Source organism: Coffea arabica, chromosome 5e (genome assembly GCF_036785885.1).
Source record: "Coffea arabica cultivar ET-39 chromosome 5e, Coffea Arabica ET-39 HiFi, whole genome shotgun sequence".
NCBI lineage: Eukaryota > Viridiplantae > Streptophyta > Magnoliopsida > Gentianales > Rubiaceae > Coffea > Coffea arabica.
Window position 1 is genome coordinate 28,222,184 of NC_092318.1, and position 15,468 is coordinate 28,237,651.

General features: G+C 40.9%; 1 pseudogene; it reads right to left on the bottom strand.

The window, feature by feature from the left end:
- Positions 1–289: 289 nt before the first annotated feature.
- Positions 290–15,468, bottom strand: part of LOC113709947 (uncharacterized) — a 93,232-nt pseudogene continuing 78,053 nt past the window's right edge.

Below are 15,468 nucleotides of genomic sequence, written 5' to 3' on the forward strand. Positions count from 1 at the left end.
GCGATTGAATTGGCCGAACACAAATCTGGAAAAACAATAATCCATTCGGTCAAAGCTTTGTGTTGTATTTGTTTGTTACAAGTCAAAAAAAAAGGGAACAAAACAGAAACGAAAAAAAAAGAGAAGGAAGGATCGGTTGGCAAAACAAAACAAGAGAGAAAAAAAAGGAAGGCAATCGAATTGTGGGAAGGAAATTTCTGATTTGCGCAATACTACTTGGAGTAGAATTTGGAACCTTCTAAAAGTTGTTACAAGAAGGAAAGGGGGTTTTCCAAAAAGGTTTCCTAAACTAATCAGATTTGCGCAATCCTTCTTGGATAGAATTTGGAAGTTCCTAAAAGTCGTTACAAGAAGAAAAGGTTTTCCAAATGGTTTCCAAAACTAACTTGTTTCCAAATTCAATTAGGTAACTAAGTGGACAGCTTGGATAACTCTCCTTTTTCCAATTTACCAAGCCCAATCGAATTAGGAAACTAGGGTTTCTTATTTCCTTTTTCCATTCTCGCGTATTCCAAATATATCCGCCTTAGGAAATTGCCAAAATCATTGTGTCCAAATTGTGTCTTCATTCTTGGTTACTCTTGTGCGAAAGTTTGGTAAACAATTTTTGGATTTTGTACGGCATTTCTCTACTGCTCAAACAGGCAAAGTAAGGAATTTTGGTAAGATTATTTGAGTGCATTTGGAGTGATACACGAGAGTAGAGTGTACATACGTGAGCTTGTGTGTGGGAGGAAAATTTTTTCTCTGCTAACCGTCAATCATGCCTAATGGAGTTGCATCTTGCTCATACAATCAAGAATTCTTGGAGACTGAGCCTCTCAAAAGGAGCCTCTCGTGAGTTTTGTTCACTCCGGGAGGAGATGGTACGTTACCGTGCCTCGTGTGCATATGAAAGGTATAAACATGATTGTGATGAGTATGAGAAGGAGCAAAGAAGTTTGCCCCGAGCATCTAAATCGAGGTCAACCTCAAGCAAACGAGATTTCATCTAAGAAGTGCCTTGTGATACGAACGTCGCCAACCTTGTGACGAAACCCGTAAAAGATTAGATTCAGGATCGACAAGAGGACACCAAGTTTGGAGCGGATGACCTCAACCCGTTAATCACGTGGTTAACGAACCTTGGTATAATGGTAGAAGACGCCACAACCTAGTGCGATTCTAGATTGATAAGTCACGAACACCTAGAGAAATTCTAAGGTATTCAAGAAGCCTTGGAGAAACCAAGAAAACTCTCAAAATCTGATTTATTGATTGAATGCCTAAATCCATTGGAAGTGTGGGCTATTTATAGCCTTACATAGAGATGAACAACTAAATGTGGAACTAGTCTAGAGTTGTGGTCTTGACTAAGACTAACAATTGTAGGCTTGACTATTTCCATAAGACTAAGAATTGTGGGCTTGACCAAACCTTATGAGGTCATCCCTTAGGTAAACAACCTTATGAGGTCATCGCTTAGGTAAATAACCTTATGAGGTCATCGCTTAGGTAAATAAGCAATGCTATGGACCATTAAGCCCTTATTACAATGACTTAATTAAAACAGCAAATGTGACTAGAGAAGGGTCACACATGGTTCTCTTTGACGTGCACTACATGGATGGCTTTCATTCCTTCATGCTCAAGTCCCTCAATGACCTTGGGGACAATTTCTTGGCCTTGTATCTCATGAACAAGTCCTTGGAGTTCCTCCCTCATCTTCTTAGCTCGTGCTCGAGTTACGGGTCCTAGGGGAACTCGAATAGTTCGCAATGGTGTCTCTTGGTTCGTATCATCCCCCTCCTCTTCAAAAGGATTTGTCCTCAAATCAGCTTCATCGTCTGCAAGAAAAGGAGATAGATCAGAGACATTGAATGTAGCGCTCACATTGTACTCACCGGGTAGGTCCAGTTTGTAAGCATTGTCATTGATGCGCTTGATGACTTGGAACGGCCCATCTCCTCGGGGAAGTAATTTATTGCGCCTTTGGACTGGGAACCTTTCCTTGCGTAGATGTAACCACACCCAGTCACCAGGTTCAAACACAACGCGTTGGCGTCCCTTGTTAACCCGTTGAGCAACTTGGTCCATCCTTCGCTCAATGTTTAGGCGTACCTGCTGGTGTAATTTCTTGACAAAATCTGCTCGTTTAGCACCATCCATGTTAATGTGCTCAGAAGAAGGTAAAGGTGATAAGTCTAGTGGTGTTAAAGGGTTAAAACCATAGACTATTTCAAATGGTGAAAAATGAGTAGAACTATGCACCGTACGATTGTATGCAAACTCAACATGGGGTAAACACTCTTCCCAGGTTCTAATGTTTTTTCTAATGATGGCACGCAAGAGTGTAGATAGTGTACGATTGACAACCTCAGTTTGGCCATCAGTTTGTGGGTGACTAGTAGTAGAAAATAGCAATTTGGTACCCAATTTTCCCCACAAAGTTTTCCAAAAGTAACTCAAAAATTTGACATCCCTATCAGAGACAATTGTCCTAGGCATGCCATGCAATCTAATGATTTCTTTGAAAAATAAATCAGCAATGTGCGATGCATCATCTGTTTTGTGACATGGTATAAAATGTGCCATTTTTGAAAATCTGTCAACAATAACAAAGATGCTATCATTTCCCCTCTTTGACCTAGGCAACCCTAAAACAAAATCCATGGAAATGTCGGTCCAAGGTTCCTTAGGTACAGGTAAAGGACTATAAAGGCCATAGGGTTGAAGTTTAGACTTAGCTTTGTGGCAAGTAATGCATTTAGCCACCATTCGCTCCACATCTCGTTTCATCCTTGGCCAATGGAAGTGCTCTTGAAGGATAGCTAAGGTTTTAGCCACGCCAAAGTGTCCCATCAAGCCACCTCCATGTGCTTCCCTAACAAGTAAAGAGCGAATAGAGCAGTTAGGTATACATAGTCGATTGAGGTAGAAAAGAAATCCATCAAGGATGTAGAATTTACCTTGAGTTGCTGAACCACAAGAGTCATAAATACCTGAGAAATCTGGGTCATTGGTGTATAACTCTTTAACTAATTCAAATCCTAACAACCTTGCATCAAGTTGAGTAAGCAAAGAGTACCGACGTGATAATGCATCAGCAACAACATTAGTTTTCCCCACTTTGTACTTAATCACATAAGGGAAGGTTTCAATAAATGCAATCCACCTAACATGACGCTTATTCAACTTGTATTGTGACTTAATGTGCTTAAGCGACTCATGGTCAGTGTGTATGACAAATTCCCTTGGTCTCAAGTAATGTTGCCAAGTTTCTAAAGCACGGATTAAGGAGTACAACTCCTTATCATAAGTGGAATAGTTCAAAACTGCCCCATTGAGTTTTTCACTAAAGTATGCAATTGGTTTGCCCTCTTGCATTAGGACAGCTCCAATACCCACCCCAGATGCATCACACTCTATTTCAAACATCTTGTCAAAGCATGGTAATGCAAGTAGTGGTGCATGTGTGAGTTGATGTTTAAGCATTTGGAAAGCACGTACTTGAGCATCTCTCCACACAAATGGCTCATTTTTCTTAATTACAGCAGTTAGAGGTGCAGCAATGGTACTAAAATCTTTAACAAATCGTCTATAAAAACTAGCAAGACCGTGGAAGCTACGTACCTCACCCACCGTGCTTGGAGTAGGCCATTCTCGAATTGCTTTAACCTTCTCCTCGTCCACTTTGATTCCCTGTTTACTCACAACAAAGCCTAGGAAGACAAGTTGATCAGTACAAAAGGAGCACTTCTTAAGGTTAGCATAGAGCTTTTCCCTTCGAAGTACATCAAGAACAAGCTTCACATGTTCAACATGCTCATCTAAGCTCCTACTATAAATCAGGATATCGTCAAAATATACAACTACAAATTTTCCAAGGAATGGACGAAGTACATGGTTCATCAATCTCATGAACGTACTAGGTGCATTAGTTAGTCCAAATGGCATAACTAACCACTCGTACAAGCCATGTTTGGTTTTAAAGGCTGTTTTCCATTCATCCCCCTCTTTCATCCTAATTTGATGATAACCGCTTTTTAGATCAATTTTAGTGAAAATCACAGCACCATATAGCTCATCTAACATATCATCAAGTCTAGGAATAGGGTGACGATATTTTACCGTTATTGCATTAACGGCCCTACAGTCAGTGCACATTCGCCAACTTCCATCCTTTTTAGGCACCAAGATGACGGGAACCGCACATGGGCTCAAGCTTTCTCGTGCCCATCCCTTTGTTAGAAGCTCTTCGATTTGGCGTTGGAGCTCCTTTGTCTCATCTGGACCCATTTTGTAGGCTGGTCTGTTAGGAAGTGGGGCACCTGGAACCAAGTCAATTTGATGCTCAATTCCCCTTATTGGTGGTAGTCCATTTGGAATCTCATCGGGAAAGACATCCTCATAATCCTGCAAAAGAGAGACAATACTAGATGGTAGAGTGTTAGTAAGATCACTTGTAACAACCAACACCTCTTTGCACAAAAGTACAAAGATGGGTGTATTAACACTCAAAACTTTTCTTACTGCATTGGCTTTTATCAATAGATTTTGCCTTTTCTCTCTCTTTTCAATTTTGGCCGGCTCACCATATGTTTTTTTCCTCTCAATTTTCTCGGCCTTATCATTTTCTGTTGAGCTCTCGGCTTTTTCTATTTTTTTCTTCTCATTCTCGAGCTCACTTTCCTTGATCAAGCTTTCTTGATCTTCACGAACTTGAATAGGAGTGAGTGGCACAAGCACAATCCTCTTCTCGCCTTGCTTGAAAGAGTATTTATTAGTAATGCCATCGAATGTAACTCCCTTGTCGAATTGCCATGGTCTCCCCAATAGTATGTGACATGCTTGCATAGGGACCACGTCGCATAACACCACGTCCTCATACTTTCCAATTCGGAAAGGTACTTGGACTTGCTTGGTCACACGAACATCCCCGCTATCGTTCAACCATTGCAAACGATACGGTGTTGGATGTCGTAGAGTGGGTAGTGCTAGTTTCTCCACCATCAAGGCACTAGCAACATTAGCACAACTACCTCCATCTATGATCAAACTACATACCTTGCCTTTGATATAGCAACGGGTGTAGAAAATGTTCTCCCTTTGTGCATGGTCAGCGGCTTTCACTTGGGTTGCTAAGGCTCGTCTGACAACGAGTCCAACTCGTTCATCGATGGGCAATGCTTCCTCTTCTTCCTCTTCTTCCTCAAGGGATGGCAACTCCTCCTTCTCATCTTCATCATCAGTGAGAAACTCACCATTGGGTAAGATGATCATAGTGCGTTGGTTCGGGCATTGGCTAGCAATATGCCCTCGGCCTTGGCATTTGAAGCATCTAGTATCTCGATTTCGCCCCAAGCTCAACTCAATGGCAGTCTTTGGTGTTGCTTTAGACTCCCACTTAGTCGTATCCGGCCTCGGTCTTGAAGGGATGGAATTACTCGGCCCTTTATCCTCTTTCTTTGGTGGTGTAGTTCGGGGATAAGAGGGTGAAAAGTTGGAGTAACTCCGAGTTGAACCCTTCCTCTTAATCCTCCTTTCAATCTTGATGGCCTTCTCCACCAAGTCCCCAAGTTCCACATAGTGGTGTAACTCCACTTGATCAGCAATTTCGGGCCTTAATCCGTTCAAGAAGCGTGCCATTGTTGCTTCTCGATCCTCCATGATGTCTGCCCGTAGCATGAGTATTTCCATTTCCTTGTGATAGTCCTCGACACTTCGTGCTCCTTGGTTGAGGGTTTGAAGCTTTTGGTACAAGTCACGGTAGTAGTGACTTGGTACGAAACGCTTCCTCATTAGTCGTCTTAGCTCCGTCCAAGTTTGTATGGTAGGTTCACGACTCCTCCTTCGACTAGTAGAGAGTTGATCCCACCACACAACGGCGTAGTCGGTGAATTCGACCACGGCCAACTTGACCTTTTGCTCCTCCGAGTAAGTATTGCAATCGAAGACAAGTTCAATCCGCTTCTCCCACTCTAAGTAGGCATCGGGGTCTGATCGTCCTTGGAAAGGCGGAATTTTCATCTTTATGCCCGGAATGTGGTCATTTGAAGGCCTAGCTTCACGCTTGGACCTACTTTGCTTATGCTCATAGTTGTTGTCTGAGTTAGAGTCGGTAGACTCATGTGCATAAGCCTTTCCACGGCTGCCTTTGGAGCTTCCATGAGACAACTCTAAGCTGTCAATGCGTTGGTGCATTAGTTCAAGTTTTTGGTCCATCATGCGTCCCAATTCGCCTTTGATTGCTTCTGTGAAAAGTTTAAGATCAAAAGCTTGGGAGCTTGCTCCCCCCTCGTTAGCCATGGTAGGGTAAAAAAAATAATAATGGAAAGAAGCAAAGTTTATCTCGCACACTTCCTCACGTGTTTACTCTCGCTCTCGTGTTTGAACACTCTAATGAACTCACCAAGGTATTTTCAAGGCTCCTCGGTCAACTCCTCGAAGAAGTTAGAACTCCTTCTAGTGTGGATCGACTTACCAACCAGGGTCACAAGATTGTAGCACTTTGAACGAAAAAAAAACAAAAGATGAAGAGACTGACCACGACTCAATGAATGACTCAGAGTTGAATTTTAAGGATCCTAGACAAAACTCTACCCAAAACTGGAATTTTGAGCTGCTGGTTGCTGCATTTCTGGTCAGTGTTTTGGTAGGTAAATGGACACTTAGAGGATTCAGAATGACACTTAAAACTGACCTAATGATGCACAAAAATTTCCAGAATTAATGATTGGACAGAAATTCCCCAATGGTTGCAAAGATGGAATCCGAATGGAAGATGAATTTGTGTTGCGGTAGGACTGTTTTGGAAACCCAAGGCTGACTTTTCTTCCTTAATCCTTTGGAAACAAGGATTAGTCTTCCTATTTGCTGGTTCCCATAAATTCTAAGGTCAAGTTCAAGATTGGAACTGATTTGGTTGTTTTTGGGAACAAGGGTGGAAAATTTGACTTTGAACAGGTTGGAAAATTTGACTTGAATAGGTTGGGAAATTTGACTTGAATAGGCTGAATATTCTTCTTCTTCCTTTGTTTTTGTTTTCTAATCAGCCAAGAAGAGTCAAATTTCGTGGCTAAAATGTTCTTAGTCAAGAAAGAAGATTGTTGTAGTGAACACAAGGATTTTGGCAGCTGAAATTTTGCAGCCTTGTTGTTTACCAAGATTTGGTTCCCAAAACCCAGAAACTTCAAGATTCTTTCAAGAATTCAAGATGTTAATTTCCAGAATTCAAGAAACACAAAATTGAAGATGATTTCCTCCCCAAACAATCCAAGATTTCACGATTTGATCAAGACAGATTTTGGTTGGCTTCAAGAATCCCAACTAAAGTTCCAAGAACTTCAAGATTGTGGTTTTAAACAATCAGGAACTTCAAGAAACCCAAGTTTTGATCAAGACAGATTTCCAGGAATTTTTGTAAGGTTAGCTAGCTATATTTTTTTTTTTGTATGTAAACAAGAACACAAGGTAATAACTAGATAGGACTCTAAAACCCTTGCTACAAATTGATTTTTTTTTTTTTCGGATGAACAGTAACCTCGAATGATCAAATAGAACAAAAGACTGGAATTAAATGGATATAACAGGATAGAAACAAGACACAAACACAAACAAAGAATCAAGAATAAGACACAAAAAAAAAGGCTGGACCAAACAAGGCTAACCACAGCAATTAACAACAACTAGACGCAAGTTTACGATGCAACAAATCTGGAAAAATAACGCAAGAACACGATGCAACAAATCTGGAAATTGCGAACAGCAAACTTAGAACACGAAAACAGAATTTTGGACAACTTGACTCGAAAGGAAATAAATAAAGGGATATAACGTGATACCTCTTAACTAGCTCTGATTACCAACTGATACGAACGTCGCCAACCTTGTGACGAAACCCGTAAAAGATTAGATTCAGGATCGACAAGAGGACACCAAGTTTGGAGCGGATGACCTCAACCCGTTAATCACGTGGTTAACGAACCTTGGTATAATGGTAGAAGACGCCACAACCTAGTGCGATTCTAGATTGATAAGTCACGAACACCTAGAGAAATTCTAAGGTATTCAAGAAGCCTTGGAGAAACCAAGAAAACTCTCAAAATCTGATTTATTGATTGAATGCCTAAATCCATTGGAAGTGTGGGCTATTTATAGCCTTACATAGAGATGAACAACTAAATGTGGAACTAGTCTAGAGTTGTGGTCTTGACTAAGACTAACAATTGTAGGCTTGACTATTTCCATAAGACTAAGAATTGTGGGCTTGACCAAACCTTATGAGGTCATCCCTTAGGTAAACAACCTTATGAGGTCATCGCTTAGGTAAATAACCTTATGAGGTCATCGCTTAGGTAAATAAGCAATGCTATGGACCATTAAGCCCTTATTACAATGACTTAATTAAAACAGCAAATGTGACTAGAGAAGGGTCACACATGGTTCTCTTTGACGTGCACTACATGGATGGCTTTCATTCCTTCATGCTCAAGTCCCTCAATGACCTTGGGGACAATTTCTTGGCCATGTATCTCATGAACAAGTCCTTGGAGTTCCTCCCTCATCTTCTTAGCTCGTGCTCGAGTTACGGGTCCTAGGGGAACTCGAATAGTTCGCAATGGTGTCTCTTGGTTCGTATCAGTTTATTAGTTATTGGAGTCAAATAATCGGCCCATTCATGTTCAAGAGTGGATCGAGTTCCTTTTCTAGTTTAGGTAGATGGGCCACCAATCCTTGACCAAAACGGATTAGGCTCATAGGTTTCTAACCTATAAAAAGGCTCCTCTTGTACGAGCAAAGGATTAGACATCATTGATAATAAAATTTTACTTTGTTTCTCTTCCAAAACCGAGAGTTACATCCTTACTTGCATGGCAAGGGTTCTCGAGCAATCTCGTGTGACGTTCTTGGTTGTTCATCCAGCCTATCTACTTGAGTAACCATCTCAATTAGAGTCGCTGTTCTACCACCTTCTACCAAGTTGAGTCGTCCATCTTGGTTCTAGGTTCCGCAATCCAAACGATTGATCATCCGTCTAGATCCTTGGGCAATCGTGCTACGTGTCTCGGAACAAGTTAACCGCACTTTTGTTGGCTTCAGAACTGGTTGAGGTATCCATTTCTCTTGTCCATCTAGTCATTCTAGGGTTTGTTATTTCCGCTGCATTGTTAAAAAAAAAAATATGCTGTCCGCACTTTTGTTCGTTTGCACGTCTTGCCCGTAGTGTCAAATCTGGCCGTCTTGTGCTTGCTCGTTGCTTTACCATTTAGTCGTGTGTTTGGTCAAAATTTCTGGCTGTAGTTGCTTACTTGTTGTGTCTCATAACCTGTCCGAAGTTTTGTGTTTCTCGTGTCACAAATCTGTCCGAAGTTTGGTCCTTCATTGGCATCAATTTCTGTCCATGTTTGCATTTTATCGTGAGCACTAAAATTCTGACCGTACGTGTGTTTTGTTGCGTTGAATTTTGTCCGTGCTTGTGTCTTGTCGTACGTCTTCAATTTTGCCATAGTTGCCTTTGCAAACCTGTCCGAATTTCAGTCACTAGGGTTTCATCGTGTTTTGGTGTCCTTGCTATCCGAAGTTTCTTTGTTGTCGTGGCTTGCTGTCCAAGTCTGTCCAACCTTGTTCGTGAGTTATCCAACTTGTTTACTTGGTTTTCAAATCTGAATTTTTGTGAAATTTGTTGGCAATTTGTGAATCTTGAGAGAACCTACAATAATCTTGAGTTTGTTGAATTTCTTGACCACAATCTTGAAGTTCTTGATAATCTCCTTGAAAGTTCTTGAAGGATCTTGAAGTTCTTGAAGGTGTCTTGTGCGATTGAATTGGCCGAACACAAATCTGGAAAAACAATAATCCATTCGGTCAAAGCTTTGTGTTGTATTTGTTTGTTACAAGTCAAAAAAAAAGGGAACAAAACAGAAATGAAAAAAAAAGAGAAGGAAGGATCGGTTGGCAAAACAAAACAAGAGAGAAAAAAAAGGAAGGCAATCGAATTGTGGGAAGGAAATTTCTGATTTGCGCAATACTACTTGGAGTAGAATTTGGAACCTTCTAAAAGTTGTTACAAGAAGGAAAGGGGGTTTTCCAAAAAGGTTTCCTAAGCTAATCAGATTTGCGCAATCCTTCTTCGATAGAATTTGGAAGTTCCTAAAAGTCGTTACAAGAAGAAAAGGTTTTCCAAATGGTTTCCAAAACTAACTTGTTTCCAAATTCAATTAGATAACTAAGTGGACAGCTTGGATAACTCTCCTTTTTCCAATTTACCAAGCCCAATCGAATTAGGAAACTAGGGTTTCTTATTTCCTTTTTCCATTCTCGCGTATTCCAAATATATCCGCCTTAGGAAATTGCCAAAATCATTGTGTCCAAATTGTTTCCAAATTGTGTCTTCATTCTTGGTTACTCTTGTGCGAAAGTTTGGTAAACAATTTTTGGATTTTGTACGGCATTTCTCTACTGCTCAAACAGGCAAAGTAAGGAATTTTGGTAAGATTATTTGAGTGCATTTGGAGTGATACACGAGAGTAGAGTGTACATACGTGAGCTTGTGTGTGGGAGGAAAATTTTTTCTCTGCTAACCGTCAATCATGCCTAATGGAGTTGCATCTTGCTCATACAATCAAGAATTCTTGGAGACTGAGCCTCTCAAAAGGAGCCTCTCGTGAGTTTTGTTCACTCCGGGAGGAGATGGTACGTTACCGTGCCTCGTGTGCATATGAAAGGTATAAACATGATTGTGATGAGTATGAGAAGGAGCAAAGAAGTTTGCCCCGAGCATCTAAATCGAGGTCAACCTCAAGCAAACGAGATTTCATCTAAGAAGTGCCTTGACAATCAAGACAAGGAGTTTGAGAATTCTCGAATTGAGTCCAAGCCTCGTGAATCAAAGGATGATTTTCGAAGTCGGACTAAAGCATTGGTTGATTCTATGATGGAAAAAATTAGCCAAGTGTTGGATTCACACTTGGAGCAACTTAATCATGTGTCAACCAGTGCTAATAAAGGAAAATTTCATTCTAGTCCCTCGTTGATTGAAGAGCCACATATGAATGAGTTGTAGCCGAGCCATGAACATGAGCTAGACAATGAAAATCAAACCTCAAGTACAATGAGTGAACAATGGTCCGAGAAGAATGGAGTGGGAAAAGGCAAGGATAATTTGGCCTTAGTGAAGAGTAAAGAGGAGGAGTTGACCATGTTTGCCAAAGTTGAAAGTGCGAACATTTGGTTTGCTAACAGGCTGACATGTGTTTTGTTTAGTATTTCTTCTTTTGTGCATATTAAACAAGGTCAAGTAGAGAAGGTCATGGCATGTTCCATTCCGAAGTCACTTGGACACTTTGTGAGTTTCCATGGAGTTTGTCTTCTAGGAGCTAAATTTCTTTGGTATCAATTCATGGAACAATGTCAATGCAAACCTGTCCACACCATTGGTGGAAGGAATATCGAAGTGTCAAAGGGAGTTTTCGCATTTAAATCTTGTTCCACACCTTCTTACCATTTAGCTAACGATGTCCCATTGCTTCTTTATCCAATTTCTGGTTCGACACAAGCTGAAACTTATTTCATTTTTGTAGGTAGTATAGCTGTCCGAAAATTTTCAGCCTTGACCAAAGAATTGCAACCTGATTTCATGCTTGTTCCAGCTGCATGTTGCGAAGAAGGGCCGAACTATACCACCTTGTACAACCCGATTCAGGATTTCTCTAACTTCAATGAGCATAATTATGAAGATCCTTTTCTTGTGCACGTGACTAGTAAGCCATTGCATAGTTTTATACCTACGGCTACTCACTATGTGATTTATTGTGTAGGTAACATCATGACAGTCCATGCTTGAAGGCTAATTAGAGAGTTTTGGGTTGCAACCTGGAATTCTCGCAAGCCTTATACACGTTCTTTCCTACCTTGGCGAATGTCCTTGTTTGAGAGCCCCTTGAGGCTGGCCAAACGGCATTTAACTTGGCTCGTGACCCTTCATTTCTTTCCAACGTGGTTGTCCTCTAAGCGTACCGTCAATTTGAGGCCAAATCGCTTTCAAGAGGAGGGGAATGATGCAAACATGAAGATCATCCTCCAAACTATTGAGTCAAATGAAGAGTGGCTGCAATTTGTTTCCCGTTTCGAGTGCTCCAACGAGTCAATGACAACGCCTACAAATTGGAGTTACCTGGGGAGTACAATGTTAGCGTGACAACACTACTTGAGTAACCATCTCAATTAGAGTCGCTGTTCTACCACCTTCTACCAAGTTGAGTCGTCCATCTTGGTTCTAGGTTCCGCAATCCAAACGATTGATCATCCGTCTAGATCCTTGGGCAATCGTGCTACGTGTCTCGGAACAAGTTAACCGCACTTTTGTTGGCTTCAGAACTGGTTGAGGTATCCATTTCTCTTGTCCATCTAGTCATTCTAGGGTTTTTTTATTTCCGCTGCATTGTTAAAAAAAAAAAATATGCTGTCCGTACTCTTGTTCGTTTGCACGTCTTGCCCGTAGTGTCAAATCTGGCCGTCTTGTGCTTGCTCGTTGCTTTACCATTTAGTCGTGTGTTTGGTCAAAATTTCTGGCTGTAGTTGCTTACTTGTTGTGTCTCATAACCTGTCCGAAGTTTTGTGTTTCTCGTGTCACAAATCTGTCCGAAGTTTGGTGTGAGGCCCCAGTCCGTTCTACGTTGATATATTCATTAGTTGGGCGGTAACGTTTGGTTTTAGGAGTATTTCGAAAACCCTATGTAGGGATTAAGATTTAAAGCCCTACTATCCAATTATTCCATAATAAGTGCAAGTGAGCCTAGAAAGTAGGGTTTCACTCTTCGGTTTCAGCATTGGATCAAAATTAGGGTTTTTGTGATTTTCGCCGGATGAAATTTTGGTACGGAAAAAGGATCAAATTTGGTGATTAAAAGTGACTTTTAAGTGAGAAATAATATGTAATTAGGAGCAATAAGATAAGATTAGTGAATAGGAAGTAAAAACCCTAGTACGTGTGTTTTAAGAAAAAACGGCGCGAACCGGCGGGTCCCGCGCATTACCGATTGAACGCACCAATTGACCACCACTTACTTGCCATGCAAGTTTACCACTAATAGAGCAAAATATCTTCCCCCCCTCTTAGCTTCTTATTGGCCGAAAATTAGTGGTTCAAAATGCAACAAGAGAGAGAAAATTGTGTGGTTGTGATTCAACCAAGTGTTAACCAAACTTGTGGCTAGAATTAATTCTTATTTTTTCCAACCTTCTTATAAGACAAATGAAGCTTAATCTTCCTCATTCTTTTCTCTCTCTTGGCCGAAATTCTCTCCAAAGGAAGAAAGAAAAATCTCTCTCAATTCCTTGTCCTAATCTTGCTCAATCTCATAAACTAACCGGTTAATCTTGAATTCCTTCCATAAAACCTCTTCATTTGGTATTAGTAAGTTGATTGGTGAAGTGTTTGTGGAAGCTAAGGTGACAAGCAACTCCCTCTCTCTTGTTTTACTAGGTGAGTAATGAATGAACTCTCTCCTTCACCTAATGAAGCTTAATTCATGCTTAGTGGTGTTAAGAGATGAAAAATTATGGTTTATATCTTGATTTGTGGATGATTTAGTGAAGTTTTATATTTATTGGGATTTTTCCTGTTTTAATATAAGCATGGTTGTGTGGCTATATATGATGGTTGGAAATGGTATGTAATGATGCTAGATGGTGGAAAAAGTGGAAGATTGCAAGTGATTTCTGTTTTGAATGAAATCTGGAAAATTGGGGTTTCTTGGTTCTTCATTTTGTCCGAATATTTTGGTCCTAGATAGAGGCCGAATTGGCCTTGACTTAAAACATGAAAGTTGTAGGAAATGACATTTTATAGGTTCCTGTAAAATTTCAGGTCAATCGGAGTAGCGTAGAGTGAGAAAAGTCGAAAATACCCTTGCTGTTCTGGTTTTGTCCGAATGTAAGAACTGCACTTGTAATTGGTGATTTTGGATAGGATTACTTCAGAATTGGTTGTTCTAGCCTTCTGATGAAATGTATCCCTGTTTCTAAGCTTTCGTATGCCTTTGAAATTTCTGAATTTGGACTTAAGTAGGCTGAGTTATGCTGTTTGCACCAGGTTACGGTTTGTTCACCTGTTTTACGATTCTGGTTTAGTATCTTACAGTTTTGACCTAGTTACACTCGAAACTGGGTTAAGTGGCCTTCTTCAACGTTGTATCCTTTTAAGTGCTGAATCTACCTGTAAAATTACAGGTCAAACGGATTAATGTATTCCGAGTTATAGACAAAACCCTCAGACCTGTTTTAGACGTTCGTTTGTGTACGTTTTGCATTTCAGTTTCTGCCGTGCATTTTTCCGTTCTGATTCCATACGATCTGGGTGTCGACTCCTTCATAAGAAATTTAGATCTTTGTCTCAGCTTCGAAACGGTATAAAATACGTCGAAAACCGAGTTCCGTAGCTCCTGTTATGATCAAAACAATAACGCTCGTCAGAACTGCCTTGTATTTGGACAGTTCTGACGGGTACGTTGACACTCGATTTTCGTTCTGTTCTGAGTGGATTCAGGTCTTGGCCAAAACATCAAAGTTTTAACCTTATGTCTCAGCTTTCTAACTCCTTTGGAATTTCTTGATTTCGATTTCTGAGCCGTGAGTTACTGCCTTGCAAACAGGGCATGTTTGGTAACTTGCCATGAAACAGCTGGCACTATTTCGTGCCTTTTTGACCTATACCTATTGAGATCTGGGTTGAGATGTCTTCATGAGAATTGTAGCCCTTCCTCTTAGCTTCGAAACGGTATCTCGCTCACCTTGATCCGACACTCCTAGCCTAACTTTCGACCAAAACGGTTTAAGATGGCCGATTTGGCCGTCCCGTTTGCCGTTCCGCGCGTGCGCGTGTGCCCCTTTTTGCCGTTTTCGCACTTGCGCGTGCCAATTTTGCCGTTTTGCTTGTTTTACGTGTGTGAGTAGCTGTTTGTGATATATTGTGACACAATCTTCGATTTCAGACGGTGGTGAACTAGGCGGAGCCGGTGGGGCCCACTACTAGCCAACCAACGAAGTGATTTCCGCTTTTGTACTGCTTTTGTATTTGGAGTAAGTATTCAGGCCGCTTTTGTATGTTAGTTGCTTATGTGTTTCGATATGTATGAAGAGGGTACTTAGACGAGGGTGTACTTTATCGCACTCGCTCTAAACCCTAATTTGCACACATATTTGTACATGGCTTATGTATATAAGCAATTTTGGAACTAAAACCCTTGAGCTGGTGGCTCAGGGTGACTTTTGAATAATTTTGTGAATTTTGTGAGTTTGAGGTTGAACTCAATACCTAGATGGACTATTCGAGCCGGTTAGGGCTTGGTCGAAGTCAGTCCAACTTGGTTTGAGGTCACCAAGTTTGTGAACCCGGTTCGCTGAGTATGTGAACCAATTTTGTGACCCGAGCTTGTGACTCAAGCTCAAGTTTGTGATTTCGTTCGCCTGGGCAAGTTTGTGAGGTGA